General features: G+C 42.8%; 1 protein-coding gene across 6 annotated transcripts in view; it reads right to left on the bottom strand.

The window, feature by feature from the left end:
• FUT10 (fucosyltransferase 10) overlaps positions 1-19,258 on the bottom strand; it is a 122,075-nt gene that overhangs the window by 47,465 nt on the left and 55,352 nt on the right. The window lies entirely within an intron of this gene.

Below are 19,258 nucleotides of genomic sequence, written 5' to 3'. Positions count from 1 at the left end.
CTGTGATTTGATTTTTTAAATATAAGAAAATGGCACACACACAAAAATCCATCTTCTAGCATCCACTGGGGAAAAACACACCAAATAAATTCTTCCAGGATAATAAAAAACATATTCTCTGGTAGAATTCATAAAGATTAATTATTTAATGCCAGTGCACACTCTCTCTAATAAATATATATTCTTTAATGCCAACAGTACATCAGTGAGGAATCAGTTAATCAAGAAAGGTTTGGAGAACAGTATGGAGGTTCCTTAAAAAACGAAAAATAGAACTACCATATGACCCAGCAATCCCACTACTGGGCATATACCCTGAGAAAACCGTAATTCAAAAAGAATCATGTACCACAATGTTCACTGCAGCTCTATTTACAATAGCCAGGACATGGAAGCAACCTGAGTGCCCATCATCGGATGAATGGATAAAGAAGATGTGGCACATATATACAATGGAGTATTACTCAGCAAAGAAACGAAATTGAGATATTTGTAGTGAGGTGGATGGACCTAGAGTCTGTCATACAGAGTGAGGTAAGTCAGAAAGAGAAAAATAAATACCGTATGCTAACACATATATATGGAATCTAAGAATAATAATAAAAAAAAAGGTCATGAAGAACCTAGGGGTAAAACGGGAATAAAGACACAGACCTACTAGAGAATGGACTTGAGGATATGGGGAGGGGGAAGGGTAAGCTGGGACGAAGTGAGAGAGTGGCATGGACATATATACACTACCAAACGTAAAATCGATAGCTAGTGAGAAGCAGCCACATAGCACAGGGAGATCAGCTCGGTGCTTTGTGACCACCTAGAGGGGTGGGATAGGGAGGGTGGGAGGGAGGGAGACGGAAGAGGGAGGAGATATGGGAACATATGTATATGTATAACTGATTCACTTTGTTATAAAGCAGAAACTAACACACCATTGTAAAGCAATCATACTCCAATAAAGATGTTAAAAAGAAACCAAATAAAATTATGCTGGAAGACATATACTGAGCCCATAGAAACTGCTGAAGAAAGTACATACTACTGTCTTGATAACAGGCTTTCATTTCTCAGTGATCAGGAATGAAAGACTAACATCTAAAAATGGTCACATATTTGTTTACTTGGCATTTGCTACACTGGACCTTTAGCATGAAAAAAGAATTTCATCCACACACCTGAAATGTAATGGCATGCAGAGCTGGATGGTCAGTAATGGTTAATAGCCAAACATGAAGACATGAAAGAGAACTTGAGAGGAAAAGCAATTTATCACATTGAACTAGCTGCTGCTCATAAAGGTTCTAGGCTGGTCAAGTGGCCAACAATGGGAACTGAACCCATAACTTTGAGTTAGAACATAAAGCTTCCACCAAAGGCAGAGCAGAGAATCAAGGCCATCTGCCTGGGACAGGAAGAACCAGAGTCCAACCCATAGGAGTCAGAGGCAGGGATCCAGATGTAAGATTAGAGACTGCAGGGAATACGGTTAAAACTAATGTGGGTCTAGAATGAACAGGGGGGTCCGGCACAGGTGCCTTGAGACGGCCACACGAGCGGCTGTCTGCGCTGTTATCTGGCACATGGGTGATTCTTAAGCTGCCTCACCCTGTGGTTGCCAAGGCAAAGATCCAAAATGCAGAGCAGAAAGACACAAAGCCTACCTCCAGTGCTTCAGAGAATGGAGAGGGCCTGCCTTTCATCAGTGTTTGGCTACATCAGTGAAGTATCATAAGAGGAACTAAAAATGGCTGTTGAGACCTTTTCAGGGCCAATATCTAGGTCTGTGTGTTGGTAATAGGAATGAGACTTGAAACTGGTACCAGTTCTAATGAGCTTTTCATTCATTATAACTAGAGGCGAGGCTTCCAGGCTCTTTCAGCCAAGTTGCTTCTGGAACTTTGATGTTGGGAAGAAGGAGAGAAGAGCATAAGGTCCCTCAAATGTGCAATCTGTAGTAGAAAAAAAAGCCTGCAGAATCTAAGCAAGAAACATTTATTTATATTTGTGCCCTAAAAACAAACACAGTTTTTTAAAAATGAGAGCTTGACGTTCTCATACGTCTGAATTCTGTTTCGTTTGTAGGAGTGGGACTATCTTTAATAGTGGGGGAATGCCTCTTTAATAGAGAGGAAAGTTTAAGGGACCTAACTTTCCAGAAACATTTCCCATTATTTGCTACTTTAAAAAGTATTTCCTAGTTACTTCCCTAAGACACACACACACACACACACACACACACACACACACACACACACACGATCACATTAAAACAGGTTTTTCTTCCAAACTAAAATTCCCTGAGGAAGATTAAAAAACGTATGTCATTTTGCCCAGCAAGCTCCTCTCCTAAACTTAGAGCTTCAGATGGTAAACACTTCAGAATTCTAAAATTAGAACCATAACAGACCTAAAATACTTCTTTGAGGATATCACGACCTAGAATGTGAGTGGTGATATTGAGCAGTTTCTGAAAGATATCAGATGTGGCTCAGGAACCAGCTGAGTTATCTAGCTCTGACTCCAGGGCAATGCCCACTAAAACAAGAGTTGCAACTGGGGTCTTTAAAGAAATGAAAATCAGTTAAACTATGATAAATCCATAAAAATGTGACTAACTTGCGTATGATTGGTTCAGTAGTTTTATACAGCCATCTTCACCGGCTCTTACATTTAACAACTTCAGGTTTAAACTTTCGTTTCTCTGGGTTATTTTGTGTTTACTGAATACTGACAAATTCATTCGTTCCTTTAACAGCTGACAGAGAGATCTTAAGCACTAAAGTGCACTGTAAAGGGAATTGCAACTTGGAGCACAAATGGAATAAAATTAATGCTGGGGAACGATGTCAGATTGCTGACGATGGGGACTGAATCTGAAATGGCAGAGAAGCAGAGGAGTGACCATCCTTTATGATATGTTTATGTGCTCCCTTTCTTCTGCAGGGGCATATACTCTTCTTTTATGGTTCCCACACAAACTGGTAGAAGCAGAAGGCAACACATATTATTAACCCCACTCTATGAAGAAAACTGAGTTTGAGTCATGTACCTGGAGTTAAAGATCCCTGGTGGGGGCCAGAGTTTTCAGACTGGCTAATGGTAAAGGACCAGAGAGATCACTGGCCCCACTACAATGCTGATTCTGTTGAATAACTTACTCTTGGCACTCCCAAGACACTCATGGAAATACTACCCAGCTTAAACCCAGCCCACTTGGGAAGAGGCACACCTTCACTCAGAAAAAAGAAATGCTCCCACACAATGTCCCCCAGAGGTCACCTGTTTCTACAAAGAACCTCTACTGTAAAATGGTGTTTTCCCATAAAATGTGATCCCACAAAAATACCCCGGTAGAGGAATCTAAAACTTTGGAGGAAAAACAATCTAGGCCAAGGGGCTGCCTCATGATATTATCATTTGCATAATTCATTGCTACTTTTAAAGCCATTTCACGTGGCTTTTCTTAACCAACCCACACAGCCCCATCAGGTCATCTATTTTCTCTAAGGTTCTGAGGGTTAACTAAAAATGCCACACAGGCACCTCTGCAGACAGCCTGGCTCTAGCCAATTCAGAGGGGCTTTGGCAGGAGTCCTAACTTCTAGACCCATATTCTTCCCTCTTCTCCCATCTTCTCTGTTCATGAGTCCTTTTACTTGCCGCTTAATCAATTCTGCGTCATGTAGTCCTCTCTCAAGTATACGTGTTCAACTAGGCATCTGTCCATTCTACCCCTGGGTGTGGAAATTTCTCAAGCCCCCTTATTGAACCCATGCTGAGGGCCAGTCAATAACTTTGTAGTCCCCTTCCTAACAGAGCAGGGCCAGAGGCAGGAGTACAAAGAGAGTCCCGCCCACCATAGGCCTGAACATTTGAAGGCTATAAATCAATCTAACACGCCGCTAAACGTTTTACCCTTCTACCTTTACATACATATAGATTCACGACGCTTTTAAATGTGCACAGCAACGGTTCACACCAAATGTGGAAAACATCTATTCAAAATTAACATCATTCTCTGCCACAAACCATGATTCTCTTTGGGGCCTGGCATGGGGTGAGAAGAGGAGGGAGAGGATTCTTCCTCACTTGTTGGCTCACCCACACCTAATCCCTCAAACCTTCCCCTCCATTCGCTCAAGACACCACAGGGGAAACACCCACTTGCTCTCCCTCCTCTGGGTCTTGCCCTGTCTGTCCCCACTGTCCAGCTGCCTCCTGAAGCTCTTCGGTGTGTTGTCTCTAAGGTTTCTCCACCACTGAAACAGTCCCCACCAGACAACCTCCGCCCCACCTTTCAAGGCCCTCAAAGGAATCTGCAGCTGAAGGGCAGGTTCCATTCAGAACTCTCAGACCCCTCCAAGTTCCACGCTAGAATGCAGGTGTGCCTGTCCCCCATTCCTTCCACCCCTGGCTCTGTCCCACACCGTGCGGACCCTGCGCATATGGACGCAGACACCTCGTTCTGCGAGTCCAAGTTCTGTCCTGCGCCCTCTGCTCACTACGCCGCAAGCTCGGCTGGCCACCTCCCTGGCCTGCAGAGCCCAGTTTCAGCAGGGAATCCGGCTATGTTGGTCTAGGGAGAATGCCCCACCTTGACGTCTGACCAAGCTCCTCACCCCCGACACTCGACGGCTCAGTCCCCCGGCTGCCTTTAGCAAGAATCCTGTGGCCTTCCCTGGTGGCGCAGTGGTTAAGAATTCGCCTGCCAATGCAGGGGACGCGGGTTCAAGCCCAGGTCCGGGAAGATCCCACATGCTGCAGAGCAGCTGAGCTCGTGCACCACAACTACTGAGCCTGCGCTCTAGAGCCCGCGAGCCACAACTACTGAGCCCATGTGCCACAACTACTGAAGCCCACGCACCTAGAGCCCGTGCTCCACAACAAGAGAAGCCACCACAATGAGAAGCCCCTGCACTGCAACGAAGAGTAACCCCCACTCACCGCAACTAGAGAAAGCCCGCACGCAGCAACGAAGACCCAACGCAGCCAAAAATAAATAAATAAATAAATATAATTTTAAAAAAGAAAAAAAAAAGAATCCTGTTAAGCCAGTTTAGCAAGAATCATCCTGCCATTGATATCCTCTTAGTAATTTTCCCTCTGCTGACCCCCTCACTGCTTGCTGGTCCCCAGCTGTCTTTGCTGGACTTGGAGTTGAGCTCAGTTCTATACGAAGTCTCTCTCCTCTATTACAGAAACTTGAATAAAATCTATCTTGCTGTTTTTAACAAGTGTCTGGCGCAAAATTTTTCTTTTACATGCCACACGTTTGCAGTCACCCCCTTGGCCATCCTTCAAGCCCAGGGGTGCATACTGACAGCCCAGTTTGCTCTTGGGAGGATAAACCAGAGAAGCGGCCAGTGCAGGATCTGGAAGTGGGCTCCACCTTGGCATTGGGGGCAGGGAATTCTGGGATCCTGGTGCATGAAGTGTGATGCCTAAGTGCAGAGGCATGGGCTCCATGGCCACAGGTGAGCAAGTGACTTGGTCTGTGGGCTCTTTGCCCTGTATGCAGGGGCACGGCTGAAGGAAGGCCAGAACAGACTCCTCTTGAACCAGTGTAAAGGTGCCATTATGCAAATTTAAGTTGCCAATCATCCTCCCCAAGCATGGTTACTGCGAGGTTGAAATTCATGCTCTGAACTAAACAGGGGCCTGATGTACCTTTTCTGATTCCTTAAACCAAGCGCACAAATTCAGATTTAAAACCTCTGAATAAATACACCCAATACAGTTGGGCAGGAAGAGGGGTGACCGGGGGTGATTACTTCCTTTAGCACATTCCCTCAAAATGATCCCTTTTCAATGATTTATTCTAAAACAGGCCTACATAACTACTGTTCTTCCATCCCCACTGAGGTTTTATGGAAGGGAGTCACCTTTAATTGAATCTAGGAAAAATAAATTATAAGATGTACCATTATTTTTAGTGTCATTAAGAAAAATATTTCTGGGGGACTTCCCTGGTGGCACAGTGGTTAAGAATCCACCTGCCGGGCTTCCCTGGTGGCGCAGTGGTTGACAGTCCGCCTGCCGATGCAGGGGACACGGGTTCGTGCCCTGGTCCGGGAAGATCCCACATGCCGCGGAGCGGCTGGGCCCGTGAGCCATAATAGCTGAGCCTGCGCATCCGGAGCCTGTGCTCCGCAACGGGAGAGGCCACAACAGTGAGAGGCCCGTGTACCGCAAAGAAAAAAAAAAAAAAAAAGAATCCACCTGCCAATGCAGGGGACACGGGTTTGAGCCCTGGTCCGGGAAGATCCCACATGCTGCGGAGCAACTAAGCCCATGCACCACAACTTCTGAGCCTGCGCTCTAGAGCCCACGAGCCACAACTACTGAGCCCGTGTGCCACAACTACTGAAGTCCGCGTGCCTAGAGCCTGTGCTCCCCAGCAAGAGAAGCTACTGCAATGAGAAGCTCACACAGCACAACAACGAGCAGCCCCCCGCTGGCCACAACTAGAGAAAGCCCGCACACAGCAACGAAGATTCAACGCGGCCAAAAACAAATAAATAAAATTAATTTATTTTTAAAAAAAGAAAAGAAAAAAGACTGCTAGCAATACAGCACTGCTTAAAAGAGCGCTCCACTATCACCTCTGAGATTTTTCTCCCAAACCACTGACACCCATTCCCAAGTTTGATGCCGATGCTTTCTTGGCGTGACCAGAAGATGTCAAAGAAAGGTTTCCGACACCAACTTGACTCATATTTTCCTCAAATGACCCTTCACTGGTTTGTGGATGGAAACATCCAAGGGCTGCAGCGGTCCCATCGTGCCAGGCGGAAGGACAGCCCAGTTCGTGCCCACACAGGCAATCGCAACTACATTACTGCCGATGCTCAGGGGAAGGCTAGAAATGCAAAATACATGCTGACTTCAGAGATATTAAATTTGAAAAAGAACAATGCTTTTTAGAATTAAGGAAATTTTGCTTACCTAAATGAATACAGGCTATCCACACGCTTGTGAACCTGGCATTGTCCATGAAACTACCATGGAGATATGTCCATGTCAGGGCAGAGACGGCTGCCCTAGTCTTTTTAACAGTTGTGTAGTATTATTCCATTGAGAATACACAGTCATTTCAATATTTATTCTCCCAATTTTTCCACTTTGTGGGACAAAAATCTAAACTCTGAACTAGCAACTAGAACTTCAGAGCAGGCCATCCATGCATCTGCCTTAGACGCTTGGCTGGAGGGACATTTTACAGAAGTCAATCCCGTATACAGCAAACTATCTCCAAGCTAATGACATCCTCTGAAACCAAGGATCAAGACAACAACTGAGGCACTTCCCAGGGGGCACAGTGGTTAAGACTCCACGCTCCCAATGCAGACGATCCGGGGTCAATCCCTCGTCAGGGAACTAGATCCCACACATGCCGCAACTAAAAGCCTACCAACCACAACTAAGGAGGACATGTGCCGCAACTAAGGAGCTGGCAAGCCACAACTAAGGAGCACGCCTGCTGCAACTAATACCTGGTGCAACCAAATAAATAAATAAATAACAACTGACTGCTTTTTCCAAAGCAAGTCTACCCACCAGGTAGATACAGAACTGCCAAATCATTCCATCCCACTTAGCCTTTGAGCCACTTTTTGACCCTAGTTGGAAGCTATGACCTGGAAAAATAAACTTTCCTTAGAGTCTCTCTCTACCCAAGAGAGAACAGTGCAGAATAAAGCACTGTCCTCCAGGGGATTCCCTGGCAGTCCAGTGGTTAGGACTTGGTGCTTTTACTGCCAGGGCCTGGGTTCGATCTCTGGTTGGGGAACTAAGATCCTGCAAGCCATGCGATGAGGAAGGAAGGAAGGAAGGAAGGAGGGAGGGAGGGAGGGAGGGAGGAAGAAAGAAAGGGAGAAAGGGAGAAAGAAGGGAAGGAAGGAAGGAAGGAAGGAAGGAAGGAAGGAAGGAAGGAAGGAAGGAAGGAAGGAAGAAAGAAAGAAAGAAAGAAAGAAAAAGCAAGGAAGAAAGAAAGAAAGAAAAAGAAAGAAAGGAAGAAAGGAAGAAAGGAAGAAAGAACTGTCCTCCAAAGTTAATCATGTCTAGGATACTCTCAGCTTGATTTTCTAATATACACAGAAAATCTAATCTTGACCAAGGATTTTAGGTCTACATTAAGAATCCTTAGTAACATAATGAATAAATTATATTTTATAGGCCCAAGTTTGATACCATAAACAAATAAAATGCACCCCTCCTATGGCAGTCCAAAAGAGACAGTAAACGCATAAAGCAAAGAACATAAATACTTTCCTATAATTGTTATTTTATTTAAATTTTTTCATCCAATTCCTCATATAATAAATGCTCGATACAAGAAATTTTATCACACTAAAAAAACATAACAGAACCACCAGAGGGTAGAGGGGACTGGGAGGAGAAGGAAGAGCAACCATACTCCCAAAGGAAAGCAGTTTCCCATGGGGGTGCAGGAGTGTCTGGGCGTGCATGAGCGTGCCAGCGTGCCGGCCTGTGAGCCTGCGTAGGTAAGATTCAAATAAGAACATATTCACTGCAACCCTTCAGCAGAGTCACAGCTAACATGGCTCGAAGAGAACTCACAGTGAGAATACTTCATGCTGCAATTGTTCATACTCAAAGAAAGATAAAAGTTGTCCCAAAACACACCCTATCCTATAGAGACCGTGGGCCCCAAAATCAGAAATGAAAATCCCCTCATACACTCTCATCCTGACGCGGGAAGCCTAACAGGTGAGATGTCTTGCTTCGTGGCTCAGTATATCCCCACCTGCCCTCCAAAGCTGCAGTGCCAACAAGTGAGCAGGTGTTTGGGAGCAAAAGTACAAGACATGGAGTGAGAAAATGAGGCTGCTCGGAGAGGGAGGCCATCACACACAGTCTGGGGGTTGATGGACACGCTCAGGTAGCTGAGGTCAGAGGTTTCAGCAGCCACAGCCGTTAGATGACCATGTGCAGAAATGGCAGAGGAGAAGGATGCTTCTGTGACATGGTGAACTGCTGAACAAACAGGGTATCTTAGCCCAGATTTCTGGCTGATTTAAGAAATAAATGCCTTGATTACTAAGCCACTTTTTTTTTAAATAAATAAATATATTTATTTATTTTTGGCTGCGTTGGGTGTTCCTTGCAGTGCATGGGCTTCTCATTGCGGTGGCTTCTCTTGTTGCGGAGCACAGGCTCTACATGCGGGCTCAGTAGTTGTGGTTCACGGGCTCTAGAGCGCAGGCTCAGTAGGTGCTCCGCGGCATGTGGGATCTTGTGCGCCAAAACTACTGAGCCTGTGCTCTAGAGCCCACGAGCCATAACTACTGAAGCCCACATGCCTACAGCCTGTGCTCTGCAACAAGAGAAGCCACTGCAATGAGAAGCCCACGCACCGCAACGAACAGTAGCCCCCGCTCGCTGCAACTAGAGAAAGCCCGTGTGCAGCAATGAAGACCCAACACAGCCAAAAATAAAAACAAGTAAAATAAATAAATTTATTTTAAAAAAAACATAAAAGGATATATTAAGTTAGGGAGAAAGAGGTGAAATGAATTGATGAGAAAATCACTACATCATCTTAGGACCTTTCTCCTGCCTCATTTACTCTGACAAATATAGCAATTTTATTTTAATTACTTATGGTAGTACTTAATGGTAGACTAGTAATACTACCACCCCATAAAAAAATAATGAAGCCTTAGCAACACTTTGACATCCAGTTATTAATTCTTTTCAAAAAAAAATTTGACAGAGTCAATGATTTGAGAAAGAATTAGTGAGTTATAAAAATTAAAAAATGAGATAGGAAAAGCTAAAGAACTAGACTCTTAACTGATCTTTGGTATGGAAGATCTTCTAGGCGGAGGTCATTTCTGGACTATTCTATGCTGACCACAGTTTCATTAGTGTTTATTCTATGGAAACATCTTAGCAGTCAGTCATGGAAAATCATTAAAATTCATTCTAATCCTGAGCTCATGCAAAGTCCATGAAATTATAACTGGCAAGTTAAATCAATAAGCCAAGTGTCTTGTCCTTTCTGAGCTTTATAGGAATCAAATGTATAAGTAAGCAACAAATAAGATTTTATTAAAAGCAGAGCAAATTCCCAATTTGCTGTTTGAGCTTGCAAAATTTAATTATCCATTTTCATTTTTTTTTAACACCTTTATTGGAGTATAATTGCTTCACAGTGGTGTGTTAGTTTCTGCTGTATAACAAAGTGAATCAGCTATACACATACATACCATTTTCATTTTGTTTTAAATTTTTCACATGTTAAAAGAATTCAGACTTTGAGGGGAAATTGGTACAGCCTTGTCGAGACCCACCTGGCACTATGTACCAAAGTTTAACTTAATTTATCCATTAACACAGCAACTCTATTCTCAAATATCTAGAGAAATAAGAGTATATATGGGCAAAGACATAGAAGTATGTTCATGGTAATGTAACAGAAAAACAGCAACCTAAATAACCATTGACAGGGGAATAGTTAACTAAACTTAGGTGCCTCTATACCAATAAATCAACATAACTTTAAAAATAATGAAGTAAATTGATATAGTCTAACATGACAAAAATCTTTAAAACATATGTTTAAATGGAAAAACTAATATATATCTACAGTATGATTCAGTTTAAGAAAAAAACAGACAAAACTACAGGCTGGGGGCTTCCCTGGTGGCGCAGTGGTTGAGAGTCCGCCTGCCAATGCAGGGGACACGGGTTCGTGCCCCGGTCCGGGAAGATCCCACATGCTGCGGAGTGGCTGGGCCCGTGAGCCATGGCCGCTGAGCCTGCGCATCCGGAGCCTGTGCTCCGCTACGGGAGAGGCCACAACAGTGAGAGGCCCGTGTACCGTATTAAAAAAAACAAAAACAAAAACAAAAAACCACAGGCTGAATTCAATTATACATAAAAATTCTGAAGGATCACCAACAATCTAACTGGGATGGGGATTAAGGAAGTAAGGTTGAACTTTCCTTCTTTGCTTGGTAGATTTCTTTGTTGTTTAATTGCGTTAGTGATATATTTATGCCTTAATTGTGTAAATTTTAAACATCCAAAAATTAGAGGAAAAAAATGAGACACCTCTCTGAAGAGAAGCATTAAAAAAGTCTCACAAACTTTGTATAACACGTAAAGGCTCACAGATACAGCCCAAAACTGCCACATCACCCCAGTGCCACTTAGGAAAGATTGCCCTTGGAGTCTTGCATGCTTGTAAGAGTATCATATTTCAGAATTTATGTGGAAAATTATGTGGCACAGTTAACTGCCAGGAATTTCATCCGCCCCCAGAAGGAGAGCAGGCAGATTACAGCTTCCTTGAACATCAGCAGGTGAATGTGTTCGGCTAACATCCAGGGAATGAATTATTTCAGATATAAACGAGAGATTAGCACACATCCTCAGAGAAGCCACGTTAGCGCAACGCCTTGTAATTCAGTTGAAAAAGTGTTTGGAGTTTTAAGATTAAACATATCAAAATAATCAAGCTGGAGCCCATCAAACCAAGCACCTTGAAGTAATAATTATTATTTTAATTTGTTAATCTTGGTGCTTTCCCAATTTTTTTGATCACAAAAGTATTAACTGTTGGCAATGTCAGAGCTCTTAATATAGTATCCTGGAAAGCAGAAAAGTAAGGAAGCATAGTATGTCCTTAATAGGGAACCAAACTATAAAAAATATTTTTTAAAAAAATCAGTTGAAATCAGGTAAGTGATACAAACCCAGTCCTCCAGCTGCATGGCTTATAGCTGCATGGCTTCCAGAGGGATTCTCCCAGAGTTGGGTCCCTTGTAGCCGAGCCTTAAGGTGAAGAAACATAAAATGTCCATTTTTCTTGCCTTTCCTCTATTGTTTAGATGCTCATCCCCCTGGTGCCCTAATGTTCTCTACGGTATCTAGTAGAGGGGGCTAGGGCAACCAACTCATCCCACCTTGCCTGGGACTTCTCCAGTTTTATCAGTGAGAAGCCTGTATCCGAGGAACCACGTGAGTCCTGGGCAACTCCAGACAGTTAGTCACCCCCAGGCCACACTCCCACCAAAGAAAAAATCATCCAGGCAGAAGGGGCATGAGTTTTATTGCCTGTCAGTGTGGGCTACAGATCAGAGTTTCATCTCTTTTTGACTGGAAAATAGAGTAATCTCAAATATATGCTGCGAGACAGAAGCCAGACAAAAGAGAGTCCACAGTGTGCAATTCAATTTATACAAAGTCTCTAAACGAGCAAAACTAACCTATAGTGATAGAAATCAGATCAAAGGGAGAGCAGGGAGTAGGGGCAGACTGGCTTACAGAGGGGCACAGGGGAAATGTCTTAACTGATAAATTGTCACCAACTGCTGACTTAGAATGTGTGCATTTGTTATATGTAAACTTCACCTTTCAAGAGTTGACTTCTAAAAGAAGAGTGAGATCTTCCATCACCCAAAAGATTCAGGACAGACTGAGGCAACATCTTTTAGGGATGCTCTTGGAGGGATTCCTGAGGCTTGGGGAACGTCAAAGATCTATGGTCACTCCCAGCTCTACGGGAGCATCACATTACACTGGTCCCTATATAAAATAAATTCAAAATTCACTCAGACCTTGTGCAGTCCTTGATTACAGGAAATTGTACAGATTCCTTCTCTGGAAATATCGAAAGAAAAGCATAGCTACTGTTCTCCCATTCTACGTTGTGTTGTTGTTATAACTATAAGCTCATCGAAAGACTAGAAGACCAGAGGTACAATAGAAAGGGAGGTGGGGTAGATTTCAGTGCCTCTAATAATGCACTAGAGCAGCCCAACACAAACAGCTTTTAGTACAGAGATAATCCCAGCTGTGGGAACCTAATCTAACAAAAACGTGTGAAGTGGCTTTTGTTCAGGAGGTGGTCTCCATTCTGACCTTGAGGCCCTATTTACTTACTTTGAGGAAACATCTGAGAGTTGGCTAGATACTAGGGGATGGAGGAAAAGACTTCCAGGATGAAAGGATGGGGTACCTGAGAGGGGAACAGAGGATTCAAACCGATGCCCTTCAGTGAATCGTTAAGTGACCCTACCCTTCAAGGGAAACAGACCTTGAGTATTTGATTTTTTAGGATGTTAACTGTACCCTGATGCAAGGAAACCATCACTTTTCAGTTCTCTGCCTCTTCCTTGATTCTAATACTACCCAGAGAACTGGTAGGCACTGAAAATAATTGGCATCTGAGGCTGGAACGGATGGAATCTGCTTTGTTGCTAGGCAGTCCGGCGACAGCTGTGATCCTGCAGCACCCACAGGAGGGGAGGTTCTGCATGCTGGTGGTGACTGTGGGAGAAGAAAGCAGTCCAGCCTTTAAAAGGCCCGTGGGGAAGCTTCCATGGACTTGCACTGGAAATTTCTCAAGTGAAAAGCCAGAAGTCTCCCACTTGTTACATATCTGGTGAGGGCTAAGACTCATGGGCCTCGGGCATGTGCCTGCGTGTAAATTTCCATGTGCCAAATGTCTGCGGGTTCCTGTTAGCCAGGAAAGCGGCTCTTTGCACTGCGCCGACAGAGCCAAACATCTTCCCAGAATTAGTTCCCAACTGGGAAGTGGAAAGTTATTGGGTTGACTCTCCCATCTGCTGGTACGTAATGAAGTCCAGTCCATAGATGAGATCCCGGCCCAGGGAAACATCAGAGCCAATTCCCTCCTCTGCAACTGTCGAGCTGAACTGGCATGCAGGGGCCCCAGAGCAGTGCCATCTGCCCAGCCAGACCCTTCAGACCAGCCACCTGTTACTGATGACCACCCTGAACAGCCATTTCACTCAGGTTTCCTACCACACTGTCAGGTCCCCTCCATCTAATAATGAGCAGTGGATAGCGGCCGGGTGTTCTGGTCCAGGCCATTCAGATACCACGCCTTGAAAATGAATCCTCCCCCAGGAACTCGGAGCTAGTGCTCAGGAAAAATAGTGGCACCGCAGAGATATCTTTGAGCTTGCAGAAAAGGAGTGAGAGGATTAGAATTGGTGAACGACGTTACGAGGAAAATAGCACATTCACTGATCCAAGGTACATAAGAAAATTAAGATAGAATAACACAAAATCAGGATGAAGGAGACAGACGGGGAAACGCTGAAGTAGTTTTAATCTAGAGCTCAGCTGGAATGAGGCCAAAATGAACCACGGAGCAGTATTTCTATCAATCTGCTCCCTAGCAGATGTGCTGAAGAGGAGGTGCTGGTTTCCACTTTACTGAATGGCTCCATCTCGAATGAAAAACTGCCTAGTACCATTAGTTAATTAGAAAAGGAATCTTTAGAAGAATCTTCATTTGGGGTTTAGAACAACAACATGCCAAACTAAGAGGGGGTAATCTGGAAGACCATTTCAGGACCAGCTCTAAATAAAGCACATGTGAATCTCACTGAGCAGCATCAGAGAGTTTTTTTTTGTTTTTTTTGCTGTACGCGGGCCTCTCACCACTGCGGCCCCTCCCGTTGCGGAGCACAAGCTCCGAACGCACAGGCCCAGCGCCCACGGCCCACGGGCCCAGCCGCTCCGCAGCATGCGGTATCTTCCCGGACCGGGGCACGAACCCATGTCCCCTGCATCGGCAGGCAGACTCCCAACCACTGCGCCACCAGGGAAGCCCATCAGACAGTTTTGAAACTCAAAACTCTTAACTGTACTTGCCAAGCATTCACCATTCACAGCTCAGAACAGGCATGTGACCACTACCAACCAATTCTGGTTGAACACCAAGTCACACCTCCTCGTGGACATTATACAGGCCACTCAAACCACTTTGACAGAGTTAACATATGAGCAGTGATTAAATAACAGTGCACCATATTTAAAACCCATCCTTACTAACTACACATTTTCATTGTCTTTAAGTCTAAAGACCTGGGACAGTAAAGCCCTCAATAGCAGTGAAACTCTCGACCTTCGAAATCAACATCACCAAGCTACTTTTTTGAAGAAGTCCTCAAAATATCTCAAAGACATAAATACAGAGCCAAGAAAGCAAAAGCGAAGCCCTGGGAATAAATAGTGAACCAGTGAGAAGCTAAAAAGGCCTCAAAAACACTCAGCAATGACTATACCATTGGAACTGCAATCGATCCAGTCAATTCACTCTTCAACCTCAGAGCCATGCAAGGCAAAACAGAAAATACTGGCCATGTCATTCACAGGCCTAAGTGTCCATCGCAATGGGAAAAAAAGACCCACATCAAGCCACAACACCATGAATTTTTAGAAAACTGGTTATTTACAAAGGAATGGGAAGCAAAATACTACCAGATACAAAGAGGTATATATACAAAGAGGTATATATAAAGGTGAACCCAATTCCAGCTACCGGTATTCTTAGTTAGTACTTATGGTGCCTTTCCTTCAAAGACCGAAAGCTGTACCAGAATCAGAAATCTAAGGCCCCTTCATTAAATTAGCCTGTGTGACTGACTGGTCACAAAGTTCACTTACAAAGGAAGAAGAATCAGAATGACATCGGACTTCTGGAACCCAATGGAGCAAATCTTTCAAAATTCTGAAGGAGGATAAACTTGCCTTATACTCTTCTTAGGAAACAGTTAGAAGGGGCTGCAGCCACTCAAGGAAGTAAGTCAAGAAAGCGGGGAAATAGACCCAGGAAATAAGGCATCCAACACAAAGCAGCAAAGAAAAAGAAAAAAAAAACCCTCAGGATATTTGAAATTCCAGGATGAGAATATTCAGCAGAATTAGCAAGTAACAAGTCTAAACTGAGCGGGAGGGGTGTGCAAACAAATGTTCCCTGGAGGAGAAATAAAATGAATAGATTATCTAATACGTCAGACCACTTATTTTTTAAACTTTATGTACCTAAAATTTATTTGTTTTATATACACAAAAATTCTACCTACATAGATAGGCATTTCATATATCGGATGGAAAACTGTTAAAATAAAATTAATGATAATGAATTAATAAAAACTACGTAATTTTTTAAAGGCAATTATTAGCTCTAAGTTAAAAAGTATCAAAAAAGGAAATGTAAGATGATATATTGTTTAGAAATTGTTTAAAATAATTAAGAGGGCAAGGAGGAATGTAGGGATAATCAAACACAAATAAGAGAAGATTGATGCTTGTTGAAGCTGGGTAAAAAGTACCAAGATGAAAACTTAAAATTCTAACAATTATGTAGTAAACAATGATTTCTGATGTCATTAAAAATAAACCAAATAACTGTCTCAAGAAATACAAGTATGCACATACTATTTAGACATATGAACACAAACTCCAGGAAAGCTACAGGAAACAGGATGGGAGAGAGGGAAAGAGAACTTTTCTTCATTTAAGAAAAAACCTTTTAGAAGATGTGGTACATATATACAATGGAATATTTACTCAGCCATAAAAAAAGAATGAAATAATGCCATTTGCAGCAACATGGATGGACCTAGAGATTGTCATACTGAGTGAAGTAAGTCAGACAGAGAAAGACAAATATGATATCACTTATAATGTGGAACCTAAAAAGAAGGCAAACCTTCTTTTTAGGAACCTAAAATGAACTTATCTACAGAACAGAAATAGAGTTACAGATGTAGAAAACAAACTTATGGTTACCAGGGGGTCGGGGGGGGGGTAATAAATTGGGTGATTGGGATTGACACATACACACTACTATATATAAAATAGAAAACTGATAAGGACTTACTGTGTAGCAAAGGGAACTCTACTCAATACTCTGCAATGGCCTAAATGGGAAAAGAATCTAAAAAAGAGTGGATATATGTATATGTATAACTGATTCACTTTGCTGTCCACCTGAAACTAACACAACAGTGTAAATCAAATATACTCCAATAAATTTTTTTAAAAAACCTTTTAATACCATTTCATTTTTTAAATTGCTTATGCATTACTTTCGTAAAATTTAACAAAATTCTTTATCCTCATAAGATATTTCTTGTTATGGCTGTATATAATTTCAATGTCTTTTTCCCTTTATTTATTTAATGAAACGAAAAGAATTAAGGGGTGACATTGAACATAATAAAGCATAACTGGAAATGATAAGAATTCAATAGCCGGTTCCATTACGAGGTTTGACTGTATATACTGCCCTCTAGTGTCATGTCAAGGGAAAGCATCTCAAATTTTATAAACTATAAATTTACTTAAACCTTCAAATGTCACACGCTCTCTTTCTCTTGGATCGTCTCTCCTCTCCATGTAGTAATTCTCCTACTTCTAGGACCCAAAAATCAGGTTTGGACTATTAGTTTTATGGTCTGGCTTCATTATGGATTCAAAAGGTTTTGACGGGAGGGTCTTGGAACCTGATCATGATTAATGGGAAGTGTTCTGAGTTCTTAATAACTGTTTATTCACTTGGGGAAAAGAATGCATTTGCTTGCCATTTCTTCAATCCCTTGAAGGTATATTCCTACAGAATCAAATACAGTGCTGGACAGAAGTCCAACATGTAGATGCTCCAAAAAGATTGAGTGAGCCTGGCAAGTGACTGATTTCAGAAATCATTTTGCTATTTGTGGGCAGTCAGGAGGGATGAAGGATCACATAGGAAAGTGGTCATTGTTGTCATTAATAACTGCTTAAACCAAATATTTAAGGAATACAGACAAGGCAACATGGACAATATAATCTAAATCATTCCTGGGGAGAAAATGGAGAGATTAAATGACAGAAGGTTCCCCTTGACACCCTCCATCCCCTCCCAAGAGAAAAAACAAAATCAAAAACCACCGGCTTTTCACCACACTTTTGCAATGAAAAGAATGCATTTTCTTCCTAAGCTTTATTAACTATTAGATAAAAATCACACATCTCTCTCTGCCAAAAGGCTGACACACGTTCAGTTCCAAGATGTGTTCAACTGCTCTTCGATAAGGGGGGAGCCCTGTGCTGTCCCCCGCCCACCACCCCAACTTCAACCATTTTCCTTTTCCAGAATGGTTGCTCCTCCTCCTGTCCCACCCTTGCTTTGCCGATCACAAAGAGATGCATTTGGACCTGCGTGTTCAAATCATGCTGTGTCAACAGCTACAACAGCGTGGGCTGAGTTCTCTGGAGAAGCATTCCCTTGCAGGGCTTCACACAAATCTTCCTCCTCCAACAGTTCTAGTCAAGGTCGGAAATTCTTTAACTAGCTCAAGGTCATTCTAATGTTGGCTCTTGATCTATGAGCAGAGATCCTATTTCCTACATCCGTATTCCCTTGATTAACACTTTGGCCAAGAAAACAGTACAGTGAGTTTGTATCCATCCATATAAAACAAGGATGATAATTCCTGCAACGTTTGACCCTCATAAACATGCACACAGACCTTGGACATTTCAGATCCTGAGTCTCTGTTCGGAGATTATAAACTGTCAGTTACACAGATGTAGAGAATGGACATGAGGATGCAGGAAATAGGAGGGGATATGGGGTATGTGTATACATATAGCTGATTCACTTTGTTATACAGCAGAAACTAACACAACATTGTAAGGCAATTATACTCCAATAAAGATGTTTAAAATTAATTGATTAATTAATTAATTTTAAAAAAACTCTCAGGGACTTCCCTGGTGGCACAGTGGTTAAGAATCCGCCTGCCAATTCAGGGGACACGCGTTTGAGCCCTGGTCCGGGAAGATGCCATGTGCCCCGGAGCAACTAAGCCTGTGCACCACAACTACTGAGCCTGCGCTCTAGAGCCCACGAGCCACAACTACTGAAGCCCGTGCGCCTCGACTACTGAGCCTGTGCTCTAGAGCCCATGTGCCACAACTACTGAAGCCCACGCGCCTAGAGCCCACGCTCCGCAACAACAGAAGCCACTGCAATGAGAAGCCCGCACACCACAAAGAACAGTAGCCCCCGCTCGCCGCAACTAGAGAAAGCCCACGCACAGCAACAAAGACCCAACATAGCCAAAAATAAATAAATTTATAATAATAATAATAAAACAAATTGTCAGTTAAATTGCAATTTTGGGGGGGGTTCTTTTTTCTTTTTCTTCTTCCAGATTTAATGAGACACAATTGACATACCACACTGTATAAGTTTACAGCATAATGATTTGACTTACATACATCATGAAATAATTACCACTAGTTTAGTGAACCTCCATCATCTCATAGAGATTAAATTGCAATATTTTATATTTATGGTACACTTGCTTTCCCAAGAGCCAACAAGTCCGTAAACAGGGATAATAATTTCTCGTGTAAATGTTGAATCTACCAACATGGGACAAAACTGAATAGGGCCTGTTTCTCTTTAGGCATAATAAGTTTA

This window comes from Lagenorhynchus albirostris, chromosome 21 (genome assembly GCF_949774975.1).
Source record: "Lagenorhynchus albirostris chromosome 21, mLagAlb1.1, whole genome shotgun sequence".
Lineage (NCBI taxonomy): Eukaryota > Metazoa > Chordata > Mammalia > Artiodactyla > Delphinidae > Lagenorhynchus > Lagenorhynchus albirostris.
The sequence above is the reverse complement of the archived record's forward strand: the minus strand, read 5'-3'. Positions and strand labels throughout refer to the sequence as shown.